The 24,659-nt window shown below is 37.7% G+C and overlaps 1 long non-coding RNA gene across 2 annotated transcripts; it reads right to left on the reverse strand.

Moving 5' to 3' along the window:
• Window positions 1–11,493: 11,493 nt before the first annotated feature.
• On the reverse strand, window positions 11,494–24,352 carry LOC131737139 (uncharacterized). Of its 2 annotated transcripts, none has more exons than XR_009328713.1 (3): window positions 24,233–24,352; window positions 15,289–15,352; window positions 11,494–12,112 (listed from the first exon to the last, which is right to left on the reverse strand). It is a non-coding gene; the product is annotated as an uncharacterized LOC131737139 (long non-coding RNA). The 2 variants fall into 2 exon arrangements; XR_009328712.1 differs by having other exon boundaries at window positions 15,289–15,476.
• Window positions 24,353–24,659: the final 307 nt, after the last annotated feature.

The following is a 24,659-nucleotide window of genomic DNA, read 5'->3' on the forward strand; positions in this document are numbered from 1 at the left end:
GGCACCAACCCGTGGATTACAACAAAGCAATACATGCTGCTGTATTGCTTGTTATCATTATTATTTACTGTGTTTTGTGTCATCAGACAATTTGATCGTACAAATAAAATATCATTGCACCTGGATTATCGTTGTCTGTCTGTTCATTGATCACTGCTGCATTACCTGCACCTGCACACTGTTAACCACTTTGCCACAAGGTATTATTGACGTTTTTTGTAATTTAGCAAAGAAACAGGGTTGCAAATTGTTTTGCATCACTGCTTAATGGAGCCCTAATCAAGCCCCCACTCTTCAATTCGTTAGTGTTATGTGGGTAAAAGTGCGCTGCGAAGGGGTGTTTGCGAACAGCTTCTGCCGTTAAACTTCCAACAACATGAACCTTCTCTCCTGTGTATGTGTGGGTGGGTCTGGGTCATGTGAGTCGTCCAGATCCAATGAGAAACTATCGTCATGTATGGTTGCTAAGGAATAAAAAATAAATAAACATTTCTACTGGCGCCAGAATGTAATGTTGCTGCCAATATATGAGGTACCCTGGTGATTCTAGCGTTATAGTGCCAAATTTGCACCTCTGCAGAAATCCTTTTTTTAACAAATTAACCCCAACATTTAAATGAGTTAGTAAAGTTACAACAAAAAAAACATAGTTGCTAAGGCATTAGCTATTAGGAAAAAATTGTGTTGTGTAATTTATACAATTATTTCTGAGTCTGTTTGTGGTCAAGCATGTAGTTGTTGAGATATTTGAACTAAGCATTTCAGGATAAACTTTCCCTTTTTTATTTCTTTAGATTTAATTTTGTTAACATTGTTTGCCATTTAACATATTTACATTTTTCTTTGGATTTGAACGCTACTTTGGAATATATAAAAATGATTGTGGTTTTTAAGTAGATTTGAACAGAAGCTATATTATTTACTGGACATAAACAATCTATCAATTGTGAAACTATTAAATATATTTATAGTGATACAAACACATTGCTTATATGGCATTGTGTTTATTTATTTTTCAGTGAGAATAGTGTAAGGAAAGAATGTTGCCCTCCCTTCAGGATTAACCTGCTCCAGCAGTGTTCCACCTAGCCATCATCATACATGCCAACAGTTCCTATATGGCTGGGACAGTCCCAATTTCCTATAGTCAGGGATCCAGACAGCCTGAATAGTGAAGGAGTTGACACTCTTTGCTACAATTTGCAGGCCAGTGTTTTATTAACATTTAGACCCTCAGGGATAAGAATCAAGAGGCCTGCTTGGCTGGAACTCTTGGCCACTTTGAGAAATTAGGTCATTTTGATGACATCATCAAGTTTAAGAAGAAAAAAATGAAAATACCAAAAATATGAGGCCTTATTTTTTTTTTTTTAGCTAATTAGCTTTCCTTTTGTTTCAGCTTTATTTTACTTAACATGTACACTTGGTTTTGAAAATATTTGTCAGTAAAAACTTAAAATTACATAGACTGCTATAGTAAATTAAACGTGTTTTGACATTTTCCTGTGTTTTTATTTTTTTCTGAAATTCCAAATTTGAGTGCTTAATGTTTACTAAATTAGTTTTTTTAAGCACTAAATTAATAGTATTTAGTAGTATGCATTCACAAATAACATACTTAAGGAAATAAAAAGCATCAGAAAAGTAAAATTAAAAACAATCCACTTAATATGGTCAGTCATTAATTTTATCTTTTAACATCCGGTCCACTTTGTTTCCTCATCACTGGGTACACAAACTGTCCCTCATTAGTGTGAAGCATTTGCAGTGCAGAACTGCATTTGGTCAAGGCCACATAACTAATTTTAAGATAGCTGTGATGACTGGAATCCCTTTAGTCATATATAGCAATGGGAAAGGCAATAATTACGGATGTAGGCTCCTCAGGTCTCCTCTTGTGGTTGCAAAGATGTGAGCACGGAGAGCATCGAGTACCATCAAAGCCACTCCTGTCATACAGTGTTACAAAGAAATGTCTTGCAGCTGTAATCATTTCAGTCACATGCAGACTTTCACCTGGTTCACCATATCTAGCAAGTGAGATGAGATTCACAGCATCTTTAACAGTAATTCTAAGAACATGCTTCTTCACCATCCTGTAGGGAAAGCTTACAGTATCACAATCAGTTAAAATGTAGGCACTGAGAAGAATGGACATAATAAGCGAGGCATCCATGATGCATTTTCTGGCAAAAACTGCTTCAATGTCATGACATTGTATAAATGAGTCCATCTTCTGTACCCATAATTGCTTCAGGCCAAGTTCTTCTCCATAGCAGCAGGCTGCAGGATTATCCCATGGAAGAGTTGGGTCTTGGCATCACGGTTGTATGTCGGAAGACAGCTCTCTCATGGCATTTTAATAGTTTTTATCCCTTAGGTACCGATAATAAGTGTTGAGTTATGAGCAAAGCATGGTGTTGAATTGGGTGCATATATTTTATATGGAGAAAATCCGGTACCAAGACCATCTGTCGAGTTAACGAAGGTGTTGAGTTATCCACCAGTTGAGTTAACAGAGGTTGACTGTATATGTAAGGTATAAACCACAACGGGCTGTGGGGTTCCCATGATATATACCACCCCATAAGTGGTATATATCATCGGAAACGCACGGCCCGAAGTGGTTTATAGCGCTTATAACACAGCTACCTGTCATTTGTGGGAAGAAAAATATTATTATTATTATTAGTTTATTTAGCAGACGCCTTTATCCAAGGCGACTTACAGAGACTAGGGTGTGTGAACTATACATCAGCTGCAGAGTCACTTACAATTACATCTCACCCAAAAGACGAAGCACAAGGAGGTTAAGTGACTTGCTCAGGGTCACACAATGAGTCAGTGGCTGAGGTGGGATTTGAATCAGGGAGCTCCTGGTTACAAGCCCTTTTCTTTAACCACTGGACCACACAGCACATTTAAATTAAGACAAAACCAGAAAGTTTTATTGTGTATACATCCACAGTGTAATATAGTCCCAAATTGAATTTGATTTAATTAATAGTTCGTTTATTACAAATAAATTGCACATGTTCGTTTATTGTGAATTTCTGCATCGAAAGTTCCATCTCACTAGAAACTAGAGGACTGAGCACAAGCTGTGATGAGGGGCGGAGTTTCAAATGACACTAAGGAAGTAAGGGGAATAGCTGCGATGGAGACTGAAGCTGGATCTTGGGGTGAGTTTGTCAATTCGCTGTATGCAAGGCACACACATTCTAGTATGTTTTCATCCTTTTGGATCTCAAAATATGTTTTTGTTAGTTGTAGGTCACCCTCACGTCCAAGTCGTGCCAAATTAAGTTGACGACCGAACCAGACTTTACGGACCAATCCGACGCACCTCAGTTTACGCACCAATCCTTACGCACCTCAGTTTCCCACAGACACTTCAAATCCAGGCCGGTAATTTTGGGGGGTGGTGTCTGGCCTTGTCTTTACCTGCTTTTCTAAGAGTTTTCCTGATTGACAGGAATACATTATTGCTGGTTTTAAACTCGCTGTCAGCAGAGATATTAAAACTTCTACGGTTAAAATATGTATTTAGTCCAGCTCCGCTTTATAAAACTGAATACTGGTCCCCAGCTGAACTTCTTGCACTGGCATAAAATTCCCTTAATGTTGTTGAGGTTTTTTGGACTTATTTTCATAAAATGAATGTCCATATTTTTTTTCTTTAAGTACATTAACTTTTATAAAGACCCATTCAAATTTGTAAAGAAGTTATTCACCAGTGAGAAAAATGACACACTAAAAGCATCTAAGTTTGAGCTGGAGAGGTATTTGGAGGAAACACATACAGATTTAAAAAGGCAGGAGCCTATGTCAATTCCTTCAGACATCCCACCTATTATTCCACCAGAATACCAAATGGAGGACTGTGCACCTAAGTGGAAAGAAGTAGAGCAAGCTGTGAAAAAAGCAAGGGCTTCATCATCTCCAGGACCTAATGGAGTTCCTTACAGAGTGTATAAGAGTGCTTCAGGAGTTCTACGAATCCTGTGGAAATTGATGAAAGTGGCTGGGAAAAACAGGTTGTACCAAGAGCATGGCGCCGAGCAGGTGGAGTCTTTATACCTAAAGAAAAAGATGCTACAAGCATCAGTCAGTTTTGCCCTATATCCCTATTAAACATAGAAGGCAAGATTTTCTCTCAGCATTACTGCTCAGAGATTGTCAATTTTCCTATTAAAAGAACTGCTTCATTGACACTTCAGTACAAAAAGCAGGCATTCCAGGTTTCCCAGGATGCTTAGAACACATCAATGTGACCTGGCAACAAATTCAATCAGCTAAAAAGGAGAGGAAGGAGCTCCATGTGACATTCCTGGATTTGGCTAATGCATATGGTTCAGTGCCACATGACCTTCTTTGGGCAGCATTTGATTTTTTCAGTGTACCGATGTCAATAACAAATTTAGCCTACTTTGGAGATTTGCAATTTTGTTTTTCAACTTCAGAATTTAGCAATACATGGCAGTGCCTAGAAGTTAGAATAATGGCAGGATGCATCATTTCTCCACTGGCTTTTACCATGGCAATGGAAGTAATTATTAGGGCATCAAAATGGGTAGTGGGAGGAGAGCGCTTGACTTATGGAATGCGACTAACACCAATTCGAGCTTACATGGATGACATGACAACCATGACTACAATACTACAATAGTAGCCTGCACTAATCGGTTATTGGGCAAATTAACCAATAACATCGAATGGGCACGAATGCAATTCAAGCCCACTAAATCAAGGAGCATCTCTATAATTAAAGGTAAAGTAGTAGATAAAAGGTTCTATATTAATGGTGTGGCAATACCAACAGTGTCTGAGAAGCCAGTGAAAAGTCTTGGGAGATGGTATGACAGAGATCTAAAGGACACAGTTCGTGTAGGAGAAGTTAGACAATAAGCAGTGGAAGGGTTGAAGAGCATAGACAGCAGCGCTTTACCAGGAAAACTAAAACTCTGGTGCTTTCAGTTTGGTCTACTGCCGAGAGTGCTGTGGCCACTGACTGTGTACGAGGTTTCTTTGACAACAGTTGAGAAGCTGGAAGTTTTAATTAGTTCATACGTCAGGAAATGGTTGGGAGTTCCATGCTGCCTCAGAAGAGTGGGACTTTATGGTAAAGGAATGCTGCAGCTACCAGTCTCCGCTCTAACCGAGGAGTTTAAGTGCACCAAGGTCAGACTAGAAATGACATTAGTAGAGTCATGCAACAAATGCATAAGGGAGGCAGTACCTGTGTTGAAAACTGGAAGAAAGTGGGCGGCAAAGAAAGCCGTGGAAGATGCAAAGGCTGTCCTTCGAATCGGATATCATGGGGCAAATTCAGCATGGAAGAGGCGGTCTTGGTCTCAGTTCAGCTCCTCCTACATGGCACAAAGCAGCACCTGCTCAACGGAGGAAGCTGGTAGTCAATGAGGTGCAAAAGCAGGAGGAGAAGATGAGGTGCGTAAAGGCCGTTTCTCAGGCCAAGCAAGGAGAATGGATGAGATGGGAGAGTGTGGAAGAACGCAAGATCAGCTGGCGAGATCTATGAACAATGGAACAGAGCAGGATCAGTTTCCTCATCAGGTCAACATATGATGTTCTCCCATCACCACAGAACCTAAACCTCTAGGTAGGCGAGGATCCCTCATGTCCTTTATGTTCATCACCGGCAACATTAAGGTACATTTTGACAGGATGTAAGATGGGTCTTAGCCAAGGACGGTTTACTTGGCGATATGACCAGGTGCTGCAATATTTGGCCTTAGCACTGGAAGACTAACATTACCAATAAGTTGCCACCAGTAAAAAAATAATTTACATTGATAGTTGAGTACTGTATATGATACAAATAGTTTAAAACAATTACAAAAAAGAACCACGTCCTGGTTTCATTTTACCTTTCTTTAAAAATATGTAAATAAATATGGAGGATAATTTGTGCCAAAATTAAAAAATAAATAAATAAATAAAAATAAATAAATAAATAAATAAAATTCGAAATAAAAAAATAAAAAAATGAAATAAATACATAAATAAGTAGAAACTGAAATATATTTAATAATTTATCTATTTATTTATTTATTTCATTAGTTATTTACGTATTTATTTTGTTTTTTATTTATTTATTTACTTATATATTTATTTATTTATTTATTTTGTTTTTTATTTTGCTTTTTATTTCTTTATTTATTTTGTCTTTTCATTTTGGCACAATCTTTTCACCCTTGTATTTCGAGCTACCGTCAATCATGCTCGATGGGCGGGACAATAAGTGAATCGGTGATCTACTAACTTTGCCTGGTAGTAGTGCGGAGAGGTGTGCAGTCAGGGCTACAACGTCGTTGTTGTACAGTTTCAATGCTGTGAATATACCATATGTTACAAATGTGTGCAATATGACTTATAAGAGTCTTATCCTAGAAAAGATTAGGGAGGTTTTATCAAGTTGAATGTGGGTCGGTAAATGACGACTTTATTTTGTATCGAGAAGATTGGCTGTTGGAATGAATAGGGCAGATATTGGCATGTACTGATGAAAGTATTGATGAAAGTGCCATAACTAACTTGCAGATAATTCGCCATCAAATTCTACGCAGTACCAGTGACGACAGTATAGCAGAAGAGTCCACAGCATTAGGCCAAATGGGACAGGAAAATCTGGATGTCCCAATACATTTTTACAAAGGGAGTCCTCTCCGCACTAGTGATGTGCAGTTCGCGAATGAATCGTTCTTTTTGAATGACTCACAAAGGTGAACGACGGGAATCGGATCAGAGTCCCCATTGAATCGGTTCTTTTGAGTCACCCTATGAACAAGCTGTGTTGCGCACAGGAGTCGAGTTACCAGCCTATCAAAACTCATGAAGTGATTCTTTACCTCTCGAGTCTGGCTGATTTGTTCGTTGTAACAAGGAAACCGGGTTGTCTCTCAGCTTGTTGAGTGTTATGAAGTTGAAGACCGTATGTGCCATGTTGGATCCAAATTCCCGCTTACTTAGTGCATGATAAGAACTCTGTGTGAGCCAAAATGGCGTCAGCTACATCCTCCAGACCATAGCTATATATCTATGATCCAGACGGTGTGTACTTAGAGTGCTGCTTCACCCTGTCAGAAACTCAGATTAGAAGTTTGTGCACCATAATTATTATTTTTCTTACAGTTCTTCTTAGTTTACTATGTACGTAACTTTGTGTAAGTCTGCCAAACAAATAAATAATAAAATTAATCACTACTAGTTGTAGCCTATGTGTGTTTGTTATTTTTTATAGACTATATAAATTAATCATATCTATAGTTCACTATTTTGCACAAATTATGATTAATACTTCTAAGTCATCTTGAGTAAAGTCAGCCAAATTACTAAATAATATTAATAATAATAATAATAATTGAGATACACACCTCATTTCCAAAATAAATAAATACAAACATATATTGGTAACGTTATTGTACCCAAGGCTTAATTATATAACTTGTGATTACATATTTGACCTTGAGGAATGAATGTATTTTATACATGACGATTTACAACTACGGTTAAATATTTTATAATTTAATAATGATGGTGATTCACAAGGTGACATGTAGTATCAGTTACGATACAACGACCTTTTAGGAGGATATTACACATTCTAATGGATGACGTTCTTAAACGTCTATTATGTTTTACATTATTAAATATACATTTTCTAAATGTTATTTTATTGTGGTAAATACTAAATATATACACATTTAAACTTTGTTTATATAAAATGTACATGTTGCGGTTATGGGTGTGCTTCAACGGGGGATTGATCACATGACTAATCCCTTAAGGTTTACTGGATAGAAGAGGAATTGGGCAAACAGCGTTTTGCTATGTGCTGAATAAATACTACGGATTAGTTCCACAAATACCACTCGTTCGAGCCTCTCTTTTTTGCTGTTGTAAAAAACAACGGGTGACTCCAATTGTATAGAAAACAAAAAAAAGAAATGCAATTGACTATTATTTTTTTTTTTTTTTTAAAGATGAAATTAAATTAGATTGATACTTATGGCTAAACTATGCTAATGGTTCAAACTGTTATGTTATCACTAGGATTCTAAATATATATTATTATTATTTTTGTCAAACTATATTTAATGTTTATGAACCCAGTCAACCAAATATATATTCTCCCTAGCTTTTGTGATGTGCAGTTCGTGAACGACTCGTTCTTTCCGGTTCAAATAAACCTACGTAAACAATCTTAATGTGGTCTACATTGATTGGGTTTGTGTCATTAAATCAGTGAATCAAATGAACTAAATGAATCGATTCACCAAACTGAACTGAATCAAATGAATCGAGAACTGGCCATCACTGCTCCGCACTACTACCAGGCAAAGTTAGTAGATCACCGATTCACTTATTGTCCCGCCCATCGAGCATGATTGACGGTAGCTCGAAATACAAGGGTGAAAAGATTGTGCCAAAATGAAAAGACGAAATAAAGAAATAAAAAACAAAATAAAAAATGAAATAAAAAGCAAAATAAAAAACAAAATAAATAGACATAAAAAACGAAATACAGATATAAAAAACAAAAGACGAAATAAAAAACGAAAAAATAAATATATAAGTAAATAAATAAATAAAAAACTAAATAAATACGTAAATAAATAAAATAAATAAATAAATAGATAAATTATTAAATATATTTCAGTTTCTACTTATTTATGTATTTATTTAGTTTTATATTTATTTATTTATTTATATTTGTATGTATTCACTTCGTTTTTTATTTATTTAATTATTTATTTCGAATTTTATTTATTTATTTATTTATTAATTTTGGCACAAATTATCCTCCATAAATAAACTGCCTTAGAGGTATCTATTTTTAATTTGGTGACCCCTTATTTTTATTTCTGTGTATATTTCATCCTGCAAAGTTTAAGAAGAAAATAGAGACAAATGAGTACTCATATTTAAGATTAATGCTATCTGTTGCATTGGTATTTTAGCAAATTGGTATTTTATAAGTATTTTACTTTAACACAGCTTTTAGTTTAATAGAAGAAAAACAATGATCCAATCAGAAACTGCAATAGAAAACATATACAGAACAAATACCATTCATATTAAATGGTAAAAAATTCAACATTTTGAAAAAAAAATTGATTCTGTGAAGTTTAATAAATTAAAAATATTGAGATATGTAATGTTCATACAGGAAGGGCCTGCTTTGCAGACTGGATACTGGAGGATTGCATAGAGACAGAGATAGAGCAAGATGGAAAGTGGAAATCAAAGAGAGAAGAACCAGTTTTTCAGGCAGAAAAGGGACTTGATTTGCAGCAGTAATCAGCAATAAAATAGATTCTCAGAATTTTATACTATTGACTTGCTACTGTGTAATGTAATGACAACCTGTTGTGAAGAAATGACATTACAAATGTAGCGCCACCTTATGGATGTACCCGACCACGCCACCCCCTTTTAATATATAGGAGAGGGGGACTCCCAAACATACAGTTTAATATGAATAATCCCCACACATAAGAACCCTTCAAATAAATGAAAGTACAGAGGTCGGTACAGTTTAAAATCAAGATTTATTATAAAATGGGAAAGTCCCAAATTTCATAGAGCACAGATAAAAACAAAACAAACAATCTGTTATACTAGGTAATAATCAACAATTCAATGGTACTTAGTCATAGAAATAGAAACAAATAATATACAATTGTAAAGGCTCCAACAGCTAGTATGTAATTGTGGAGATCGGTGAAGGCAGCCCACCACCAAAAGACAGGAGGGCGATAGAGCCACCTAGTGAACAATAACAACAGATAAACAAAACCGAATCAGTGAAACAAAATAACCAACGCAAATGAAAAAAACAAAAAATAAACTTAAAACTACAAAATCATCAAAAGTGCATAATTAAATCAAGAATAACACAACACACACTGTGCTCAACCAAATACCAAAAAATCCAAAATAACACCCTGCAGTGACTCTTATCGCTATCCCAGCAACAGGAAGTGCAACGCCTCCACAAAAATCCACAAAAGGCTTAGTTTGGATATAAAGTATGCTATATGCAAATGGTGAATCAGCTGTGTACAGTATTATCTCAAATAACTATCAATTAGTTTGCAAGCGTTGCTAAAATTACATAAAAAATAACCCGTATTGACACTAAGAAAAACAGTGGGGAGTGTTCTTATGAAAAAACAAAACAAAAGTTAGCATCTCCCCAAAGGCACGCTACTATCATTGTACAATAGAAATATTTATAAAATCACAATACCTCAGGTGGGCTGCAACCTACACGGTACATAAACCCACCCTACACGTACCTTTAAACAATCGATCACATTACCTCAGGCGGGTCTGGATTCAAACGTCTTTATCATGGCCCGCCCTACAAATACCGGAACTAAAATTAAAGACGTGATTAAAAATAATTCAAAATAATAATGAATCACACTGGGTAAAACAGATAACGTAACTGGCCTACTGCCACTCATCAAACAAACATCAGACAGACACACAGGAAAACAGCTCTGTGGAAAGTGTGTGCTACTCCGAAATGACAAACGCTATGGCACTTTTAAAGGTAAGCTAATCGTTTCATAATCTCCCAATCCACAGCACCTGTTGATGGTATTGATCAGCTACGCTAATTAAGTATCTAAATCAGGGTATTTTAGTAAATCAAGCCCTAATGTTCCCTGAATATAATAAAATCAGTATCACACGCTACACAAAGACAATAAGATCATTTATTCACAAAAAAAGTTTTTGAAAGTAGAAGATTCCTCTCTGAATATCACCATGAGTCTTTGCATTCACATTCAATATGATATCAGGTCAAACATTGCCAAAGTGAAAATAAAAACCAGAGAGCTTCCCCTTAGCTTTGACGTTGGAAGTTATTCACAATATTTCTGTACTGTCCCAGTTTAAGGACTTAAAAATCTGGTCACCTTAAGCATAAGTAAATAACTAAATAACGCAAATAAATAACATAATTTTTTTGGAAGTTCATATCACATAGTTATCAAAGTTTTTTTCTTTCTTTTGTAACATGTTTTGTAATTCATTTTCTGTTAAGTCACAGAATCGCTGTTTTTTCATTCAGCCATTTTCTCTTGTTGCGAGGAGTCGAGGTGGAGGGCATTCCTTTGAAAAGAGGCGAGACTGACAGTGATGTGAACCAATCACATGTCAGTGGGAGACTATTGCCTGGTGGTTTAAGGATGTTAGGGCAATAGTTCAATCTATTTTTGCTCCTATGGTGAGGCTTTAACCAATCACAGGCCAGAATTTCCAAGCACTGATTCATATATATATTTGTATGTAAAAGTAGCCAGGTGTCTCCACTATATCCCCGTTGCTATATAGTTGCATAATCTGTAGGGTATACATTTTAAAAGAGGCAAATATTATTTAGAAAAAAATGTTGTACCATTTAAGAAGATTCTGTTTTTTTTTTGTTGTTGTTTTTTTTTAAAACATAGTGTGTATCATGTCCACCCTGACTTAAATGCAAAGTTTGAATCGTGATCTGTTTCAACATAATGTACAACAAAACGCTCACATTGAGGTTCTATAAACGCTAAACTGGAATAATGCAATATTCTATATCTAAAACTTGTATGTATGCCAAAATATTAAAAATATTTTTAAAAAATCCGTAATATTGGCTGGTTTTCAACAGGTCAGGCTGGTTCAAGAGACTGTAGTTCTATTTGAATGAACTGGTTATGCCACAAGGATCCTAGAAACCAAGAACAAAAGGTTGATAGTCAGAAACCAAAGCATCACACTCCTCAGGTAAATGGAAATCATCAGCTTGTGATGTTTCCATGAGGTGAACATTATCAGTTCAGATGTCAAGCAGCCGGTGGTGGTTTCGAATGTGGTTTTGAAGGGACTTTATTCTGGTGTACTGTCGAGTTAATTCCACAATTTACAGCAAAATCAGGATATAGTTGTAGCTGTTTTAGAAATTTGTTGTATGAATTTTTTTTGATTGAACACCTTGGGCACTGATTACACCTCACCAAGTTCTCCCAGTCCTCTTTCCTCCAGCTATCCACATACTTCTTCCACTGTCCAGGAATTAGTAGACATGGCAGTAAATCTGTAAAATAAAATATACATTGAGGAAACGGCCATATCCATCCGTAACCACTTGTATATCTTTAAATAGAACAATTAGAAATTATAGAAATCATTTGTTTGGGTTTTTTCATTTTTTAAACTGCACAAATAATTTTGCTTGCGACTGTTTAGTGTACTGTAAGCACGATGAAACACAATATAAAATACAAACACACATTTGTCAATTTAGTTAAATAAAGTGTTTTGCATGAAAATAATAATATTAAAAAAAACACTTCATTATAAACATTACATTTCATGGTACTCAGTATTGTATTTTATTACATATGAACACCGGTTACAGAACTGATACAATATTATTTTATTGGTTTACAATTTATGTTGTGATCATTTGTGCCTCCTCCCTAAGGGAGATAAATTATCCCACATGAGGCATGGAGAGAGTGAGGTATCCATGGTTGCACATCAGTTAAACAGAAATCTATTTTTCTTAAACGACACAGTTATTTTTGGGGGGGGTTGTACTTTTCTTTAAGGGGTTTTGTAAATTGACATATCCACGTTAATTTCGGAAAGAAGACTGCAGACAACATATTGTTACTATATTTAAAATACAGTTGTTACATGATATTTTAGCAGAACGTTAACTTTGCTGTTTGAGGTTGTAAAGGCTTATCCGAAATAATTATAATAAATAATTTACACTTGCATCGTAATGTATGGTTATTTTATGGTAACAAAGTTTTGAAGAAGTGTTTTGTTGCAGTCTTTTAAACCCTGTCTCAAAGTGCCCGGGGCTACTCCAGATCAATCACAAGCCACGACAGCAAGATTCATTGATTAGTCACACTGCTTCATTGATTAGAAGCGTTTCTTGTTGGTGAATCACATTACAATGCAGTAATTTGCACTTCATTTTGAGGTCAAATCTCCTGGGAAATCGTGGCAGTCTAAGGCCTGGTTGGCTCTCGTGGGAGACACATTGCCGGGGTGGTCACACAAGGTGACAAGTCAGCAACATTTGTCGTCCCCTTGTTGCCGTTGACAAAAGTTGCCCATGTGACCAGGCCTTAAAATTGACCTCAGACTATGGAGCATTATAAGGGTCAAAATTAAATAGTTAATTTGTTAATGAATTTGTTAATACATAAATTAATACTTAAATTGTTATATACAGTGCCTAGCAAAAGTATTCAGACCCCTGACCAATTCTCTCATATTACTGAATTACAAATGGTACATTGAAATTTCGTTCTGTTTGATATTTTATTTTAAAACGCTGAAACTCAAAATCAATTATTGTAAGGTGACATTGGTTTTATGTTGGGAAATATTTTTAAGAAAAATAAAAAACTGAAATATAAAAAATATAAAATATAATAATATAATAAAATAAAATAAAATAAAAAATAATAAAATAAAATAAAAAATATAATAAAAAATATATATAAAAAAATATCTATATAAATGAATATTCTCTCACAGACTGTTGTGATTCTCCATCACTTAAAATGAAGACTGGAGGAAAACCTATTTGGAAACTACATGCTGCTCTAAGTTAGCATTCTGTTGCCACTTGAATTCTATGTGTAGTTGTATTGTTGATTTTATTTGGATAGCATTGTACAGTGTGTTCTGTATTACTCTGTTTAGTGTTCTTTTAGTGTTCTTTCTTATTTTCGTTGTGTAGGAATGCTAGTGGAAATTAGTTTTAATGTGCATTGCTGCAAAATCTCCAGGACATTCTGCAACTTTACAAAAAAAATAATATTAATAATAATAACTTAACTGGAGGAGAAGCTATTGTGCGGCTTCTAACATGGCTTTAAAGCAAACTTTCATTTTATCAAGGCATTTATTGATATCTGGAGCAATGAACTAGTTCAAGAAGAACTTCAGAGTGCAAAATGAAATGCACACATTTATGATAAAATGTCTGCTTGCATGCAAGAAGCAGGCTTTGAAAGAACACCTCACCAATGCAGGGTAAAACTGAAACAACTGAAAAGTAGATACCATGTTGTTAAAAATCAGAACAAACGATCTGGAAAAGGGAGAACAACATGTCCTTTTTTTGAAGAGATTGACAAGATACTCGGTACAAGACCTACAACGCAACCTGTTGTACTGGAAAGTTAAAAAAATACTGGGTTTCGAAGAAACTGAAGGCACTGACAGTGTTGACTTCCAATTAAGTACATTTTTACACATTCTATAATTGTTTTTGTTTTTAAATTATCAATCTAATTAACTGTTCACTGTAATCTACCAAGTGGCATTATTCTGTTGATTTTACTTTTAACAAAAGAAAGGATCTAGCCTATCGCTTAAAATTAATATAGGCTTGTGGCGGAGTGTCCCTCCCCTATATATATATATACAGACGTGCTCAAATTTGTTGGTACCCTTACAGCTCATTGAAATAATGCTTCATTCCTCCTGAAAAGTGATGAAATTAAAAGCTATTTTATCATGTATACTTGCATGCCTTTGGTATGTCATAGAATAAAGCAAAGAAGCTGTGAAAAGAGATTAATTATTGCTTATTCTACAAAGATATTCTAAAATGGCCTGGACACATTTGTTGGTACCCCTTAGAAAAGATAATAAAGAATTGGATTATAGTGATATTTCAAACTAATTAGTTTCTTTAATTAGTATCACACGTCTCCAATCTTGTAATCAGTCATTCAGCCTATTTAAATGGAGAAAAGTAGTCACTGTGCTGTTTGGTATCATTGTGTGCACCACACTGAACATGGACCAGAGAAAGCAAAGGAGAGAGTTGTCTGAGGAGATCAGAAAGAAAATAATAGACAAGCATGGTAAAGGTAAAGGCTGCAAGACCATCTCCAAGCAGCTTGATGTTCCTGTGACAACAGTTGCAAATATTATTAAGAAGTTTAAGGTCCATGGAACTGTAGCCAACCTCCCTGGGCGCAGCCGCAAGAGGAAAATCGACCCCAGATTGAACAGAAGGATAGTGCGAATGGTAGAAAAAGAACCAAGGATAACTGCCAAAGAGATACAAGCTGAACTATGTCCCCTATGTTTAAAAAGGTTAATATTACCTTTGAAGTGTGCCATTTGTTTTTATTTGTATTTTAAAGCATTGCAATTATGCAATGCAATCGTTGCCAATAGTTTCTTATTAAGTATAACTTTAAAAATACAGTGTATTTACTCTCCACTTACCAGGTTTAAAATTGTTATATTTTCAGCTGAGGTTACTCACAACTCGGACAGCACCAGCGATTCCCTAGATGTCACAAGTAAAATAGTATCAGACACTGACGACTGCACTGAAGATCAGCATCTTCCAGCAATACAGACACCTTGCAAGCTTCAGGGTCGAGGCGTCGAAGTGGTGGATCAAATCAAACCTTCGCAAAAAAACTAAATTTAATCGCATGAAAGATATGATGGAGGCTGTGCTTTTACCTACAAGAAATGTGTTAATACAACAACACGAGGCAGTGGTGCGTCAGGAGAATGAGCGAGCTAAAGCTGATCGAGAAATGGGAGAGAGGATTAGAAAATTTGAAGCAGAACAAAATTTAAAAATGTTTCAATCAATGTTGCAACTGCTGGCTGCTAGACCAGGACCCACTTTTCCCGTTGCAGATACCTCTCATTCTCCTGTACCCCACAACCCTTCTGCAGAACAAGTTTACAGAGCTACACAGCATCCCCAATATCAGTATGATAGGCATGAGCAGTATAACACATTTCATGTTCAACCATCAACAGCCAATAGCGATGAGCAGCGTGCATCATCTGAATTGGAAAGTGATTTCACGTGGACCAGTTTGTAACAAGTGCAAAAGTTATGATTTAGCACTTCAGTCACGGTCCGTGGATTTGATTTCCCCACTTATTTTATTTTATTTGGATAGAGGGGTTACAAATCGACTAAATGATAAATCTAACTACAATTTAAGAACAATATTTACCATTATTTACAGATTTATTTTTAGAAACACGGTTAGTCATAAAAAAGTAATGTTTACAAACAAATCTATAAAAGCTGCCACGACAAGATTTGTGTTGAATAGTTTACATTTACAGTTGTAAATCGAATGGTACATCTTGACATTTGGTTCAGTAAATTGATTTGACAAATCTGTTTTGTTGTAAGGGATCTATTAGGAAGACTATTGTTTTTCAGTCTACATAGATAAAAATGTTTGTAAAGAGATAAAAATAAAACGTGTAGTGTTTTTGTTTTATAATGTTTTTTCACATTGAGGATGGGCGGACATTTTGGCAATATAGTAAGGAACCAAAAACCAATATAGGTAGAAAAGCAAACAAGCAAGGTTAAAAATAACCAACAACAAACCCAGAAATGGATTCCTTGTGGCACCCAATACTGTTGTATATCTACTTGTGGGGCAGCAGTGTGGAGTAGTGGTTAGGGCTCAAATCCCGGTGGGGACACTGCTGCTGTACCCTTAAGCAAGGTACTTTACCTAGATTGCTCCAGTAAAAACCCAACTGTATAAATGGGTAATTGTATGTAAAAATAATGTGATATCTTGTAACAAATGTAAGTCTCCCTGGATAAGGGCGTCAGCTAAGAAATAAATAATAATAATAATAATAATAATAATACTTGTCCTTTAAGTATATTTGGGATGTTCTGTTTCTGTATCTATTGCTGGCACAGGGCTTGAACGTTTTGGTTTTTATTTTCCAAATCTCTACCTCCCTTTAAACGTCAATTATTAGCATAGTCGTCTCTGCATTCTAATAATTATATATATATATATATATATATATATATATATATATATATATATATATAAAATTTATTACAAATCAAGGAGATTTTAAATGAGGTTCTTGCTATCATTGGGTATTTTATCACGAAAGAACGCATTATACCTGTTAACTAGTGGGGAAAATAACAAAAGCCCAGCGATAAATTAGGCGACTGCAATTAACGTAATGTATAAGCTCTGTTTGAAATAAAAAAATCAGGCCAAATAGAATCAGGCTCAGTCTAGTTATGAAGGTAAAGGCACATTGTTCTGTAAATAAGAGTTTATTTCTGAGTTTAATTAAGAACAGAATTGGTTCAAAATGAGTTTAGCAAGATGTACCTCTTTTAATATAGGGCAGAACACATCCTTTTAAGTGCATACAGGGTACATCGGCAGGTCTAACTGCTTTTTTGGGGCTTTGAAGAAAAAAAAGATTGTAATTGGTACCCTAGGGATTTTTTTTTTTTTACAAGATTTGTAAATTACTATATAATTTTAAATACAATTAACAAGAAATTGTCTTCTGCGCCAATTATCATACAAGTAGCTAATTATCTGCGACTTATGTCACGTTATGCAATTTAGAAAATGAACAGGAAAAAAATAATAATACTTTTACATTGGAACGCAAGCAACATTTCGTTTTGCGATTATATGTTCTGCTTTAAGCCTTATTGCAATAAGTCTGGAAGATTTTAACCAATAGGTCTAAAACAATTAAACATGCCTGTTATCTATCAAAAGAAAACAATACTTGTTAACAAAACATTTTGATGTTAATGCTCAAAAACAAGTAAACTACAGAATAGAAAATACAAACGTTATACTGTCTAGTTATGGAACCAAAAAAAAACAACTGAGTTTAATGTTTTCACATAAAATCAGGACTCTTCCATGAAATAATCCACCAAAGCATCCCGTACAGTGTTTGCATATCTCAGTGTTGCAACTCCAGACATTTCTACAGGGGTGTTACTGTCCGGTTGCCCATAGGCACAGTCGGTTGCTTCATCCAGCCATTCGTTCAGGAATTCCTCAGAGTGGGATTCACATAAATTGTGCAGCACACAACAAGCGGCGATGACCGTGGGTATGTTGTCAATGCTGTGGTCGTTACACTTGAGAAGGCATCTCCACCTACCCTTCAGATGTCCGAAAGCACATTCCACAACCATTCGCGTGCGACTCAAGCGATAGTTGAATGTTCTTTTCCGGAGATCATTCTGCTCATGATAACCAAGGAAGGAGTGGGTATGCCGCATCACCAAGTATTACGGCAGGTACTGTGACACCACATATGTCACGTGTGATTCCACTGAAAAGAGCACCTGCCTGCCCCTTGATAAAAAGTGTGGAGTTTCTAAGCATCCGAGCATCGTGTACTTTTCCTGGCCACCCAATGTTAATGTCGGTGAAGCAAAATCGGTAATCCACGACTGCTTGCATCACAACCGAATAGTAGCACTTACGGTTGTAGTACTCTGTGGCACTGAAAGGTGGGCATAGAATTGGGAAGTGGCATCCGTCAACAGCACCACCGCAATTTGGGAACCCCCACTTCCTTTGGAAACCTTCCACAATATCATCTGTGTTATAAAAGCGTATAACTCTGGGCATTAATATTTTGACAATAGCTTTTCAAACATCAATAACAATTTTTCCGACAGTAGAGCGGCCAACACCAAACAGATGAGAGAGAGTTCGATACTCCACATTTGTTGCTAAACGCCACAGAGTTATTGCCACTCGCATGTCCAGCCTGATTGGGATACGAAGGTGTGTGCGCTGGCGACTAATGCTGTCTGACAGCTGTGCACACAGTGCATAAAATGTTTGCTTGGTCATACGGAAGTTGCTGACCCAGTCGTTATCAACCCAGGTGCAAAGGACTATCGTTTCCCACCACACACATGTTCGTGGCTTAACCCAAATGGATCGCTCAACAGGGCTAATCATAACACAAGCACAAAGTAGCATACTTTGTACAATAAAATTCACATTTATGGCATGTTGACAGAGCCTATGCAAAGCTTGCCTGTGGCGAGACCGTTGCTGCCTTCTCCATCGCTGATACCTTCTGTTTTTAATAAAGAAACTGTTCATGCTTAGCAGCGCTTTGTCTTCCGTGGGCACGGGCTCCATAGTTGCAAGGTTGTAAACAGACAGTGCATGGTGGGATACTATCGTATTAAAAGTCCCACAGTCCATTGCGCTGCTAGGAACTGTAACTTAACTATTCTAAAAGTGTGTGGACTAGGGGTGGGCGATACTGCCAATTTGCACTTCGATACGATACCAAGTAATACTGGCCAAGTATCGTCGATACTGATTACAATACCAATTACTTTTTAATTATTATTATCCTGCAGATATTGTTTTACTGGGGTGGGGTGGGGTTGAGCGGGGGTGGAGGGTGTGATGAAACAAAACAAAAAACTTCTACCTTTAAGATTACCAACAAAAAAACTGTACCTTTTAAACTACAGGTAACCAGGGACAGAGGCAGATAGATAAGTTCCTGCTTTTAGTAATTGTAACTAACTACATTTGGTGACATTGTAAGGTGGTGTTTGAATTGGCTGAGTTAGTGTGTGATTAGTACCAGGTGAGTGGCTAAATTGATTAGCAGTTGATTTTGCTATTTGATTGGTTTCCACACAGTTTAGTTGGTTCTTTTGCCAAGCAGGTGTAACATTTATTCAAGCAGCTTATTTTAGCGCCAGCAAGAAGCGCCAGCCAACTGAAGAGCCTCAACAAAAGAGCCGGGAGTCTAGCTGTGGGAGTCCAGCGAGGGGAGGCCTGCACTGAGACACTGGTCGACTAGATCCGAACCTAACAGCGCTCTGGAAGAAGCCATCTACTAGTCAGGTCTGTATCCTCCACCCCACTGCTCCTACTGTGCCTTTTGTCTTGCTTGTCCTGCTATGACTGTCTCTCACATCCCTGTTCTGTCCCCCCGTCCTCGTCCTCTGCCCTCCCTCCGCTGCTGCTCCTCCAACCCCTCTAACCTCATTTCTCTGCCTCTCCCCCCCTCCCGCACACTCTCTGGTGCACTCTGGAACTGTCACTCTTCTGCTAACAAAGCTGATTTCATCTCTGCCTTTGCCTCCCAACTCTCGCTCGATTTCTTTGCTCTTACTGAAACCTGGCTGTCCCCTGATAACACTGTTACTCCTGCTGCCCTGTCCTCTCTCTACGTCCTGTCCCATACCCCGCGTCTCACCGGACGGGGAGGTGGGACGGGTGTTCTCCTCTCTCCCTCCTTACTCTTTTCTGTCCCCTCCGATCTCACCTCCCTCTCTGTCAGTACCTTTGAATTTCATGCAGTCCAACTAACCTCTCCCTGTCAACTCCTGCTCATTGTTCTGTACCGCCCCCCTGGGCCTCTCACTCACTTTCTGGATGAACTCGACTATCTACTCTCCTCCCTCCCCTCTCTGTCTACCCCGACTGTCCTGTTGGGTGACTTCAACATCCATCTCTCCAACCCCAGCCACTCTGCTGGATTCCTCCCTCTCCTTCACTCCTTCGACTTCTGTCTCTCTCCGTCCCCTCCTACCCACAAAGCTGGCCGTCAACTGGACCTCACCTTCTCCAGGGCCTGCTGCCCCTCCAACCTCTCTGTCACCCCCCTGGACCTCTCTGATCACTATTTCATCTCTTTTTCTCTGTCTCTCCCCCCTCTCCCTGCTCCTCCTACCCCCACTGTCACCTCTCGCCGTAACCTCCGCTCTCTCTCCCCCTCTGTCCTTGCCTCCACTGCTCTCTCTCACCTCCCTCCTATCGACTCCTTTTCACAACTCTCCGTAGACTCTGCTACCTCCACCCTCTTCTCCTCACTCACCTCCTCCCTCGACTCCCTCTGTCCCCTCACCTCCCGACCTGCTTGACCCTCTCCAATCTGGCTTCCGCTCTGCTCACTCCACTGAAACCGCCCTCCTGTCTGTCACCAACTCACTTAAGTGTGCCCGAGCTGCCTCTCTATCCTCTGTCCTAATTCTCCTCGACCTCTCTGCTGCCTTTGACACTGTTGATCACTCTATTCTACTATCATCTCTTGCTGACCTGGGGATCTCTGGCACTGCTCTGGCCTGGTTCTCCTCCTACCTCTCCAACCGCACTTACCAGGTAACCTGGCGTGGAGCAACCTCCACACCTCACCCTCTCTTAACTGGAGTCCCCCAAGGGTCAGTCTTGGGTCCTCTCCTGTTCTCTCTCTACACCCGCTCCCTGGGCCCCCTCGTCGCATCCTATGGTTTCTCATACCATTTCTATGCTGATGATGCTCAGATTTTCCTCTCCTTCCCCACCTCTGACTCCACCATCTCCTCCCGTATCTCTACCTGTCTGTCTGCTATTTCCTCCTGGATGCACTCGCATCACCTCAAACTCAACCTCTCTAAATCTGACCTCCTTTTCTTTCCCTCCTCCTCCCCCTCCTCTGATCTCTCTATCTCTGTTCCTCTGGAATCTACCACACTCTCTCCCTCTTCCTCAGCTAAGAACCTTGGAGTCACCCTGGACCCCTGCCTCTCTTATTCCCAGCACATCTCCACTCTGGCACGCACTTGCCGATTCTTCCTGAGCAACATCCGAAGAATCCGACCCTTCCTCACCAACTATGCTACCCAGCTCCTGGTCCAGGCCCTTGTACTCTCCCGCCTAGACTACTGCAACTCCCTCCTGGCTGGCCTCCCTGCGTCCGCCACAAGTCCGCTCCAGCTCATCCAGAACTCTGCTGCCCGCCTGGTGTTCTCTCTGCCTCGCTTCGCCCACGCTACTCCATTACTCCGCTCACTCCACTGGCTCCCGATCACCGCTCGCATCCAGTTCAAGACTCTTGTACTAGCCTACAGATGCCTTGACCAGACTGCACCCAGCTACCTCCAGACCCTCATCTCTCCCTACACCCCCACTCGACCTCTCCGCTCCGCCTGCACTAGAAGACTGGCTCTACCTCCGCTACGCTCCCCTGCCTCCCGAGCCTGCTCCTTCTCCACCCTTGCTCCGCAGTGGTGGAACGACCTTCCTACAGATGTCAGGACTGCCCAGTCCCTGACCACATTCCGGCGCCTCCTTAAGACTCACCTCTTCAAACAGCACCTGTAGAACTCCTCTGTTGTATCCTGGGACACTATCACCCTTCATTTAAATATGCTTTATTTTGCTCTTATCTGCCCCCTATTTTACTACATTTAATCCTGTACTTCAGAATATTGTAATCTGCCAAGTGTTTAACCTGTAGTATTTTGTACTTAATCATATCCTGATGTAACTATCACTATTTAATCATATCCTGATGTAACTTTCACTATTATCTGCTGTATTATTGAATTGTGGTTTGTCACACTTGAAAAAAATTATTGTATTTCTTGCTCTTATTGTATGACTTGTATTGTAACACTTGAATGTATTTGTATTTGCTTGCGATTGTAAGTCGCCCTGGATAAGGGCGTCTGCTAAGAAATAAATAATAATAATAATAATAATAATAATTTCTGCTTGTAACAATGCTTGCATTACAATAAAATTATATTTTGCATTTTTGACCATTTACCACATGATATTAGCTTGCAATTCACTCTGAGGGTCTGCTGCACTACTTTGCTCCTAGAGTTTTTTTCCCCCCATAATGTTAAGAGACCAGATGTAAAGGTACAGGTACTGATTTAATCCAGATCAGGTTATTCTTAATAATAAATAACACCCGAAAAAACAAACCACTTTTATAGTAAACATTCAGATTAATATAGCAAGGTTATAATATGATTGCAAACAAATAACAGAATCAGAAGTTAACTTAGTTTTATTTACAAAATGCATTTTTGGTGTGTAACAAACCTCTGGAAACTAAATAAATACATAAACTAACATAAAACATTGAATAATTATATTACAGCAGTAATAGCACTAACAGAAACAATCTCTGGAAACAAAAAACAACTTGGACTGTTTTAGGATTATTAAAGTTGAACTAATTTTCAGGCTGGAAGCCGAGGTCAAGTCCATCGGCATGTCCTGTGGGAAGACAAAATATACAGCCCAAGACCAAGAAGTGTAGAACGAAGAGGACTGAATGAAAAAAAAGAAATCAGGTTTAAGAACAGCATAAGGTTGACATGCTTTGGTTTCATCTGACTTCGCCTCTGACCAACTACTTCCCCTACCTTCCAAAAAACTCTCAGAGGGGACTGATGAGGCAACTAACTCCAATGTATTTGTGAGCTGTATCCACCTCGTAATTAAAAGTAGATCGCTCACTGTGAACTTTCTTTCCCTGTACGCTCATACGTCACTGTTCTGTTAAAATCTAAATTGTCGGGACCTCTCATTTTAAATCAGCAGGAGGACAAAGTGAAAAAAAAAAATACAAATAAAGCTAAAATGAAACGCAGCTTACTCAACATATAAAGTTAAGACATTGTTTTGTTTTCTAATTAATGTCATTTCCGAGTTTAATTAACAAATAGATTGGCTCAAAATATTTTTTAAAGGGACATGCTAATATAAAACTCCAAAACCAGAAGGCCTACTTAAGCTAAAATAATCAAAGTAATCAATACTTTTGCCAAAATATCGATACCAGAAAATAGAAAGCGGTATTGAAAGTATTGATTACTTTGGTATCGATCAGCCCACCCCTAGTGTGGACGCATTACCTGACTAAACATGAAACGGTACTTCAGTGTGGACGCTTTGAGCTGTATTAATTAGAACGGTTTTGAGTACGGTTCTCAAGTTCGGTTATGTAGTGTGGACAGGGCTTATGAGGATCTGGATCAGGCTCCACTGATCCGTGATGTTGAGCCAATCCTGAAGCTGCACCCAACCTTAAAACTAGGGAAACTGACTGAGAAGTGAACATACGCGGCGCGTAGTTTAAAAGCCCCAGCTGACAAATTTGTATAGAGCCTGAGATCACAGTAATGTTGGGGAAAATAGCAAGTGTATGGACAAAGATAGGAGGAGGATGCACTAAATTGCTGTATCCAAAACACAAGAAAATGGTTTAAGTTTGTAATTCACCATAGCTCGTGTTATTTACTAATGTTATCACACTGAGGGTTCTGTCTACTTGCAGTGTAACTTCTCATTTTAAACTGAAACGGTAAACTTAAAACAGCAAAATTACCTTTGTGCAAATAAACATAGACATCAATAACAACTAAATACATTACCACTTTCTACACAATTATGCCAAATTAATGAAGACATATTACTGATTCAAAATTAAGCGTGTTTAAATATATCGCACAGACTATCGCATCTCTATCAATGTTCCAAAAAATCTGTAACATTTTACTAAACATTTTTAAACTTATAAATAAACAATTACCATTATCGTATTCATCATAGTAAAGTTGAGTTCTTACCTGTAAACAGGAACACATTGGTGTTTATTTACATTATCGATACACTGCGGTTTGAGGTTCAAGCTACAAGCGTATCTGCATATTTTAAGTGATGGGACACGTTTCGGAGGACAGCGTGTGTTTGTCTTCACTGCTCCCGAGTTAGCGCAAGGGTGGTAGCGGTGAGCTCAGCTTAAAATACAATTGGATATTTAAAATTGGGGAAAAAAAGGGGTAAAATTAATTGGCGACTACTAAATTAAAATAAAATAAAATAAAAATACATTTTAATTAATTTATAAATATAAGAATTAATTTAATAAGTAACTTATGAATTGACCAATTAATTTCAGAATTAACTTATGAATTGACAAATTAATTATGAACAGACACATTAATTAACAAATTAACTATTTAATTTTGACCCTTATAATGCTCCATATCAGAC

Source organism: Acipenser ruthenus, chromosome 5, assembly GCF_902713425.1.
Source record: "Acipenser ruthenus chromosome 5, fAciRut3.2 maternal haplotype, whole genome shotgun sequence".
Classification (NCBI taxonomy): domain Eukaryota; kingdom Metazoa; phylum Chordata; class Actinopteri; order Acipenseriformes; family Acipenseridae; genus Acipenser; species Acipenser ruthenus.